This window comes from Triticum urartu, chromosome 4A (genome assembly GCF_056163025.1).
Source record: "Triticum urartu cultivar PI428250 chromosome 4A, HENAU_Tu73, whole genome shotgun sequence".
Classification (NCBI taxonomy): domain Eukaryota; kingdom Viridiplantae; phylum Streptophyta; class Magnoliopsida; order Poales; family Poaceae; genus Triticum; species Triticum urartu.
Genome location: NC_141876.1, coordinates 535980549 through 535990009, shown reverse-complemented (window position 1 = coordinate 535990009; position 9461 = coordinate 535980549).

The following is a 9461-nucleotide window of genomic DNA, read 5'->3' as shown; positions in this document are numbered from 1 at the left end:
CGGGCAAGTGACTTGTTGGAAATCATACATGCTGATGCGTGTGATCCAATGAGAATTGAAGCGTGCGGTGGATATCGCTATTTTCTCATCTTCACTGATGATTTGAGCAGATATAGGTATATTTACTTAATGAAGCACAAGTCTGAAACATTTGAAAAGTTCAAGCGATTTCAGAGTGAAGTTAAGAATCAGCATAACAAAAAGATCATGTTCCTACGATCTGATCAAAAGGGGATTTTCTGAGTTATGAGTTTAGCAATCACTTAAGACATTGTGGAATTGTTTCACAGTTGAAGCCACCTGGAACACCACAGAGTAATGGTGTGTCCGGACATCGTAATCGAACCTTATGAGATATGGTGCTATCTATGATGTCTCTTACCAATCTACCATTTTCATTTTGAGGTTATGCGTTAGAGACAGCTGCATTCACTTTAGATAGGACACCATCTAAGTCCGTTAAGACGACGTCGTATGAACATTGGTTTGGCAAGAAACCAAAGTTGTCGTTTCTTAATGTTTGGGGCTGCGATGCTTAAGGCTTTAGAAGGAGAAGCTCGAACCCAAAGCAGACAAACACATCTTTGTAGGATACCCACAGGTGACAGTTGGGTATACCTTCTATCTCAGATCCGAGGGCAAATTGTTTGTCGCTAAGAACGGGTCCTTTCTCGAGAAGGAGTTTCTCTCGAAAGAATTGAGTGGGAGGAAGATAGAACTTGATGAGGTTGTCGAACCTTTACTTCAACCAGAGAGTGATGCAACATAGAAAGATGTTTTCTGTGGAGCCTACGTCTGTTGAATAGGAAGTTAATGATACTGATCATGAAGCTTCGGATCAAGCTGCTATCGAACCTCATAGGTCGACAAGGATATGTACTACTCCTGAGTGGTACGGTGATCCTGTCTCAGATATCATGTTGTTGGACAACAATGAACCTACGAGCTATGGAGAAGCGATGGTGGGCCCATATTCCGACAAATGGTTATAAGCCATGAAATCCGAGATAGGATCCATGTATCAGAACAAAGTATGGACTTTGGTGGACTTACCCGATGATCGGCAAGCCATGGAGATAAATGGATCTTTAAGAAGAAGACGGACGTGGTCGGTAATGTTACCGTCTATGAAGCTCGACTTGTGGGAAAGAGTCTTTTCACAAGTTCAAGGAGTTGACTACGATGAGAATTTCTCACCCGTAGCGATGCTTAAGTCCGTCGGAATCATCTTAGCATTAGCTGTATTTTTCGATTATGAAATCTTACAGATGGATGTCAAAAGTTTTCTTACCAGTTTTCGTAAGAAAAGTTGTATGTGATACAATAAAAGGTTTTGTCGATCCTAAGGATGCTAAAAGGTATGCTAGCTCCAGCGATCCTTCTATGGACTAGAGCAAGCATCTCGGAGTCAGAATATATGCTTTGATGGAGCGATCAAGGCTTTTAGGTTTATACAATGTTTGCTAGAAACTTGTATTTACAAGAAAGTGAGTGGGAGCACTACAATATTTCTGATAAGTATATGTGGATGACATATTGTTGATCTGAAATAATGTAGAATTTCTGGAAAGCATAAACGGTTGTTTGAAGAGTAATTTTCAAAGGAAGACCTGGATAAAGCTGCTTACATATTGGGCATCAAGATCTATAGAGATAGATCAAGACGCCTGATGATACTTTCAAAGAACGCACACCTTGACATTTTTTTGAAGGAGTTCAAAATAGATCAGTCAAAGAAGGGGTTCTTACCTGGGTTGTAAGGTGTGAAGTTGAGTAAGACTCAAAGATTGACCACGGTAGGAGAAAGAGGAAGGACGAAGGTCGTCCCCTATGCTCTTGTCATAGGCTCTATACGGTATGCCATGCTGAATACCGCACCTGATGTGTGCCTTGCCACATGTCTGGCAAGAGGGTACAAAGGTGATCTAGGAGTGGATCACCGGATAGCGGTCAAAAATTATCCTTAGAGGAATAAGGAAATGGTTCTCGATTATGGAGGTGATAAAGAGTTCGACATAAAGAGTTATGTCGATACAATCTTAACACCTATCTGGATAGCTCTGAGTAGAGATACCGGATATGTATAATGGAGCAATAATTTGGAATAGCTCCAAGTGGAACGTGGTAGCAGCATCTATGATATAAAGTTTTGCAAAATACATAGGGATCTGAATATGGCAAGACCCGTTGACTACAACCTGTCCACACAAGCATAACATGATCAAACCCAGAACTCTTTGAGTGTTTATCACATAGTGATGTGAACTAGATCATTGAGTCTAGTAGACTCTTAGATGTTGGTCACATGGCGATGTGACCTGTGAGTGTTAATCACATGGCGATGTGAACTAGATTATTGACTCTAGTGCAAGTGGGAGACTGTTGGAAATATGCCCTAGAGGCAATAATAAATTAGTTATTATTATATTTCATTGTTCATGATAATCGTTTATTATCCATGCTAGAATTGTATTGATAGGAAACTGAGATACATGTGTGGATACATAGACAACACCATGTCCCTAGTAAGCCTCTAGTTGACTAGCTCGTTAATCAATAGATGGTTACGGTTTCCTGACCATGGATATTGGATGTCGTTGATAACGGGATCACATCATTAGGAGAATGATGTGATGGACAAGACCCAATCCTAAGCCTAGCACAAAGATCGTGTAGTTCGTATGCTAAAGCTTTTCTAATGTCAAGTATCATTTCCGTAGACCATGAGATTTTGCAACTCCTGGATACCGTAGGAGTGCTTTGGGTGTGCCAAACGTCACAACGTAACTGGGTGACTATAAAGGTACACTACAGGTATCTCTGAAAGTGTCTGTTGGGTTGGCACGAATCGAGACTGGGATTTGTCACTTCGTGTAAACGGAGAGGTATCTCTGGGCCCACTCGGTAGGACATCATCATAATGTGCACAATGTGATCAAGGAGTTGATCACGGGATGATGTGTTATGGAAAAAGAGACTTGCCGGTAACGAGATTGAACAAGGTATCGGGATACCGACGATCGAATCTCGGGCAAGTATCGTACCGCTAGACAAAGGGAATTGTATACGGGATTGATTGAATCCTTGACATCGTGGTTCATCCGATGAGATCATCATGGAGCATGTGGGAGCCAACATGGGTATCTAGATCCCGCTGTTGGTTATTGATCGGAGAGTTGTCTCGGCCATGTCTGCATGACTCCCGAGCCCGTAGGGTCTACACACTTAAGGTTCGATGACGCTAGGGTTATAGGGAATAGATATACGTGGTTACTGAATGTTTTTCGGAGTCCCGGATGAGATCCCGGACGTCACGAGGAGTTCTGGAATGGTCCGGAGGTAAAGATTTATATATGGGAAGTCATCATACGGTCACCGGAATAATTCGGGGGTTTACCGGTATTGTACCGGGACCACTGGAGGGGTTCCGGGGGTCCACCGGGAGGGTCCACCTGCCCCGGAGGGCCCTATGGGCTGTATGTGGAGAGGGACCAGCCCCTTAGTGGGATGGGCGCCTCCCCCCTAGGGCCCATGCGCCTAGGGTTTGGGGGAACCCTAAAGGGGGGGCGCCCCCTTTCCTTGGGGGGCAAGGCAACCCCCCTGGCCGCCGCCCCCTCCTCAGATTGGATCTGAGGAGGCCGGCCCCCCTCTCCCTTGCCCCTATATATATGTGGGAGTTGGGAGGGAAGCCGCACCCAAGTTCTGGCGCAGCCCTCCCCCTCTCCCAAGTCCTCCTCTTCTCCTACGGTGCTTGGCGAAGCCCTACAGGATTACCATGCTCCTCCTTCACCACCATGCCGTCATGCTGCTGCTGGATGGAGTCTTCCCCAACCTCTCCTTCTCCCCTTGCTAGATCAAGGCGTAGGAGACGTCACCGGGCTGTACGTGTGTTGAACGCGGAGGCGCCGTCCGTTCAGCGCTAGGATCATCGGTGATTTGGATCACGACGAGTACGACTCCATCAACCCCGTTCACTTGAACGCTTCCGCTTAGCGATCTACAAGGGTATGTAGATGCACTCCTCTCTCCCTCGTTGCTAGATGACTCCATAGATTGATCTTGGTGATGCGTAGAAAATTTTAAATTTCTGCTATGATCCCCAACATTTTTACCCCACAAGGTAGGTGAAGAAAAACATACTTCTCCATGTTGGATTTGTGCTGCGCTATGGGCACACTGGCGAACACCAAAGAAAAATGAAGTTATACCTTGCCTTTCTGAGAGAGTTTGTGAAGACCTGTAAGAGATGACACCTAATGCTATAATTTAGGAACAAACCGGTATAAGGCACTACATGCTGACATTCTGTCGAAGAGGCAGTGTTGACCATCATACTACTTGCTTTCTGAACTACTGAAAATTTAAGCAAAAGTATAAAGGAACCAAAGAGGCAATCGGATTTTCCTAGATTGGTTCATCCACGAATGTAATATTATGTGCTATAAAAACAGAAAAATAGAAATGGTTGTCTTTTCATTCCTACAGAAATGGTACTAAAATTACCGGGCTTGTTGTCAACACCAGATAAAATCAATGTGCTACATGTTCCCGTTACCTGGCTTGTTGTCAACACCAGAGTAAAACTATACAAAGACGTATGCTTATAGGTGTAGTTTCTCAGAAGAATAGCTCATCATGTAAAAGCAGAATAATTTATACAGTTGTACATATGAGTACATTGCATTGACTATACTTTATTCTGTCACATCACATTCTTTTTTAGGAACAGATAAGAACAAACTTGCTTGCTTACATCAGACCTGCAGCTTCCTCGGTGGCAAATAGTAAATTGTTTCAACCTTCAGTGTACAACAACCAACAGTCATACTCTTGAATCCAGAAAAGCTAGGTGAGTAAGTAGGTGATTAAGAAACATAAAGTACAAAAGAAATACATTCATTTTTTCTGTTGCGTGAGAAAAAAAGAAAGAACACAGAAGCAATATAGCTATTCTCGCGTTGCTGACATGAAAAGATAGAACCCACATTTCTTCAGTGTTTAACATGGAGACGACAAACATGTGAATTAGCCGTTTTCGCATCTAATCCACGTTGCCCATTCAAAAATTTAGGATTGAATAAATGATGTATACAACTACCACTAGACTGAGATGTTGGAAATATGCCCTAGAGGCAATAATAAAAGGATTATTATTATATTTCCTTGTTCATGATAATTGTCTTTTATTCATGCTATAATTGTGTTATCCGGAAATCGTAATACATGTGTGAATACATAGACACCAACATGTCCCTAGTAAGCCTCTAGTTGACTAGCTCGTTGATCAACAGATAGTCATGGTTTCCTGACTATGGACATTAGATGTCATTGATAACGAGATCACATCATTAGGAGAATGATGTGATGGACAAGACCCAATCCTAAAGATAGCACAAGATCGTATAGTTCGTTTGCTAGAGTTTTTCCAATGTCAAGTATCTTTTCCTTAGACCATGAGATCGTGAAACTCCCGGATACCGTAGGAGTGCTTTGGGTGTACCAAACGTCACAACGTAACTGGGTGACTATAAAGGTATACTACGGGTATCTCCGAAAGTGTCTGTTGGGTTGACACGGATCAAGACTGGGATTTGTCACTCCGTATGACGGAGAGGTATCTCTGGGCCCACTCGGTAATGCATCATCATAATGAGCTCAAAGTGACCAAGTGTCTGGTCACGGGATCATGCATTACGGTACGAGTAAAGTGACTTGCCGGTAATGAGAAACGATCGAATCTCGGGCAAGTAACGTACCGATTGACAAAGGGAATTGTATACGGGGTTGCTTGAATCCTCGACATCATGGTTCATCCGATGAGATCATCGAGGAGCATGTGGGAGCCAACATGGGTATCCAGATCCCGCTGTTGGTTATTGACCGGAGAGCCATCTCGGTCATGTCTACATGTCTCCCGAACCCGTAGGGTCTACACACTTAAGGTTCGGTGACGCTAGGGTTGTAGAGATATGAATATGCAGTAACCCGAAAGTTGTTCGGGGTCCCAGATGAGATCCTGGACGTCACGAGGAGTTCCGGAATGGTCCGGAGGTGAAGAATTATATATAGGAAGTGCAGTTTCGGCCATCGGGAGAGTTTCGGGGGTCACCGGTATTGTACCGAGACCACCGGAAGGGTCCCGGGGGTCCACCGGGTGGGGCCACCCATCCCGAAGGGCCCCATGGGCTAAGTGGGGAGGGGAACCAGCCCATAGTGGGCTGGTGCGCCCCCCTTGGCCCACCCCATGCGCCTAGGGTTGGGAACCCTAGGGTGGCGGGGCGCCCCACCTGGCTTGGGGGGCACTCCACCCCTTGGCCGCCGCCCCCCCTAGGAGATCCCATCTCCTAGGGCCGGCGCACCCCCTAGGGGGCCTATATAAAGGGGGGGAGTGAGGGGCAGCCGCACCCTTGAGTCTTGGTGCCTCCCTCTCCTCTGCTACACCTCTCCCTCTCGCAGTAGAACGGCGAAGCCCTGCTGCGGTGACCCCTGCATCCACCACCACGCCGTCGTGCTGCTGGATCTTCGTCAACCTCTCCTTCCCCTTGCTGGATCAAGAAGGAGGAGACGTCACGCTGACCATACGTGTGTTGAACGCGGAGGTGCCGTCCGTTCGGCGCTAGGATCTCCGGTGATTTGGATCACGTCGAGTACGACTTCCTCATCCCCGTTCTTTGAACGCTTCCGCGCGTGATCTACAAAGGTATGTAGATGCAATCCGATCACTCGTTGCTAGATGAACTCATAGATGGATCTTGGTGAAACCGTAGGAAAATTTTTGTTTTCTGCAACGTTCCCCAACAGTGGCATCATGAGCTAGGTCTATGCGTAGTTCTCTTTGCACGAGTAGAACACAATTTGTTGTGGGCGTAGATGTTGTCAACTTTCTTGCCGCTACTAGTCTTATTTTGCTTCAGCAGTATCGTGGGATGAAGCGGCCCGGACCAACCTTACACGTACGCTTACGTGAGACCGGTTCCACCGACTAACATGCACTAGTTGCATAAGGTGGCTGGCGGGTGTCTGTCTCTCCCACTTTAGTTGGAGCGGATTCGATGAAAAGGGTCCTTATGAAGGGTAAATAGAAGTTGAAAAATCACGTTGTGGCTTTCACGTAGGTAAGAAAACGTTCTTGCTAGAACCCTATTGCAGCCACGTAAAACTTGCAACAACAATTAGAGGACGTCTAACTTGTTTTTGCAGCAAGTGTCTTATGATGTGATATGGCCAAAGTTGTGATGAATGATGAATGATATATATGTGATGTATGAGATGTTCATGCTATTGTAATAGGAATCACGACTTGCATGTCGATGAGTATGACAACCGGCAGGAGCCATAGGAGTTGTCTTTATTTTTTGTATGACCTGCGTGTCATTGAGAAACGCCATGTAAATTACTTTACTTTATTGCTAAACGTGTTAGCCATAGTAGTAGAAGTAATAGTTGGCGAGCAACTTCATGGAGACACGATGATGGAGATCATGGTGTCATGTCGGTGACAAAATGATCATGGAGCCCCAAGATGGAGATCAAAGGAGCTATGTGATATTGGCCATATCATGTCACTATTATTATTTGATTGCATGTGATGTTTATCATGTTTTTGCATCTTGTTTACTTAGAACGACGGTAGTAAATAAGATGATCCCTCATAATAATTTCAAGAAAGTGTTCCCCCTAACTGTGCACCGTTGCGACAGTTCGTTGTTTCGAAGCACCACGTGATGATCGAGTGTGATAGATTCCAACGTTCACATACAACGGGTGTAAGACAGATTTACACATGCAAACACTTAGGTTGACTTGACGAGCCTAGCATGTACAGACATGGCCTCAGAACACAGAAGACCGAAAGGTCGAGCATGAGTCGTATAGAAGATACGATGAACATGAAGATGTTCACCGATGTTGACTAGTCCGTCTCACATGATGATCGGACACGGCCTAGTTAACTCGGATCATGTTATACTTAGATGACTGGAGGGATGTCTATCTGAGTGGGAGTTCATTGAATAATTTGATTTAGATGAACTTAATTATCATGAACTTAGTCTAAAATCTTTACAACATGTATTGTAGATCAAATGGCCAACGTTGTCCTCAACTTCAACGCGTTCCTAGAGAAAACCAAGCTGAAAGACGATGGCAGCAACTATACGGACTGGGTCCGGAACCTGAGGATCATCCTCATAGCTGCCAAGAAAGATTATGTCCTACAAGCACCGCTAGGTGAAGCACCTGCTCTCCCTGCAGAACAAGACGTTATGAACGCTTGGCAGACACGTACCGATGATTATTCCCTCGTTCAGTGCGGCATGCTTTACAGCTTAGAACCGGGGCTCCAAAAACGTTTTGAGAGACACGGAGCATATGAGATGTTCGAAGAGCTGAAAATGGTTTTTCAAGCTCATGCCCGGGTCGAGAGATATGAAGTCTCCGACAAGTTCTTCAGCTGTAAGATGGAGGAAAATAGTTCTGTCAGTGAGCACATACTCACTATGCCAGGGTTACATAACCGCTTGACTCAACTGGGAGTTAATCTCCCGGATGACGCGGTCATTGACAGAATCCTTCAGTCGCTTCCACCGAGCTACAAGAGCTTTGTGACGAACTTCAATATGCAGGGGATGGAAAAGACCATTCCTGAAGTATTTGCAATGCTGAAATCAGCAGAGGTAGAAGTCAAAAAGGAACATCAAGTGTTGATGGTGAATAAAACCACTAAGTTCAAGAAAGGCAAGGGTAAGAAGAACTTCAAGAAGGACGGCAAGGGAGTTGCCGCGCCCGGCAAGCAAGCTGCCGGGAAGAAGCCAAAGAATGGACCCAAGCCCGAGACTGAGTGCTTTTATTGCAAGGAAAGTGGTCACTGGAAGCGGAACTGCCCCAAATACTTAGCGGACAAGAAGGCTGGCAAAACGAAAGGTATATGTGATATACATGTAATTGATGTGTACCTTACCAGTACTCGTAGTAGCTCCTGGGTATTTGATACCGGTGCAGTTGCTCACATTTGTAACTCAAAGCAGGAGCTGCGGAATAAGCGGAGACTGGCAAAGGACGAGGTGACGATGCGCGTCGGGAATGGTTCCAAGGTCGATGTGATCGCCGTCGGCACGCTACCTCTACATTTACCTACGGGATTAATTTTGAACCTCAATAATTGTTATTTAGTGCCAAGTTTGAGCATGAACATTGTATCAGGATCTCGTTTAATACGAGATGGCTACTCATTTAAATCCGAAAATAATGGTTGTTATATTTATATGAGAGATATGTTTTATGGTCATGCTCCGATGGTGAATGGTTTATTCTTAATGAATCTCGAGCGTAATGCTACACATATCCATAGTGTGAGTACCAAAAGATGTAAGGTTGATAATTATAGTCCCACATACTTGTGGCACTGCCGCCTTGGTCACATAGGTGTTAAACGCATGAAGAAGCTCCATGCAGATGGACTT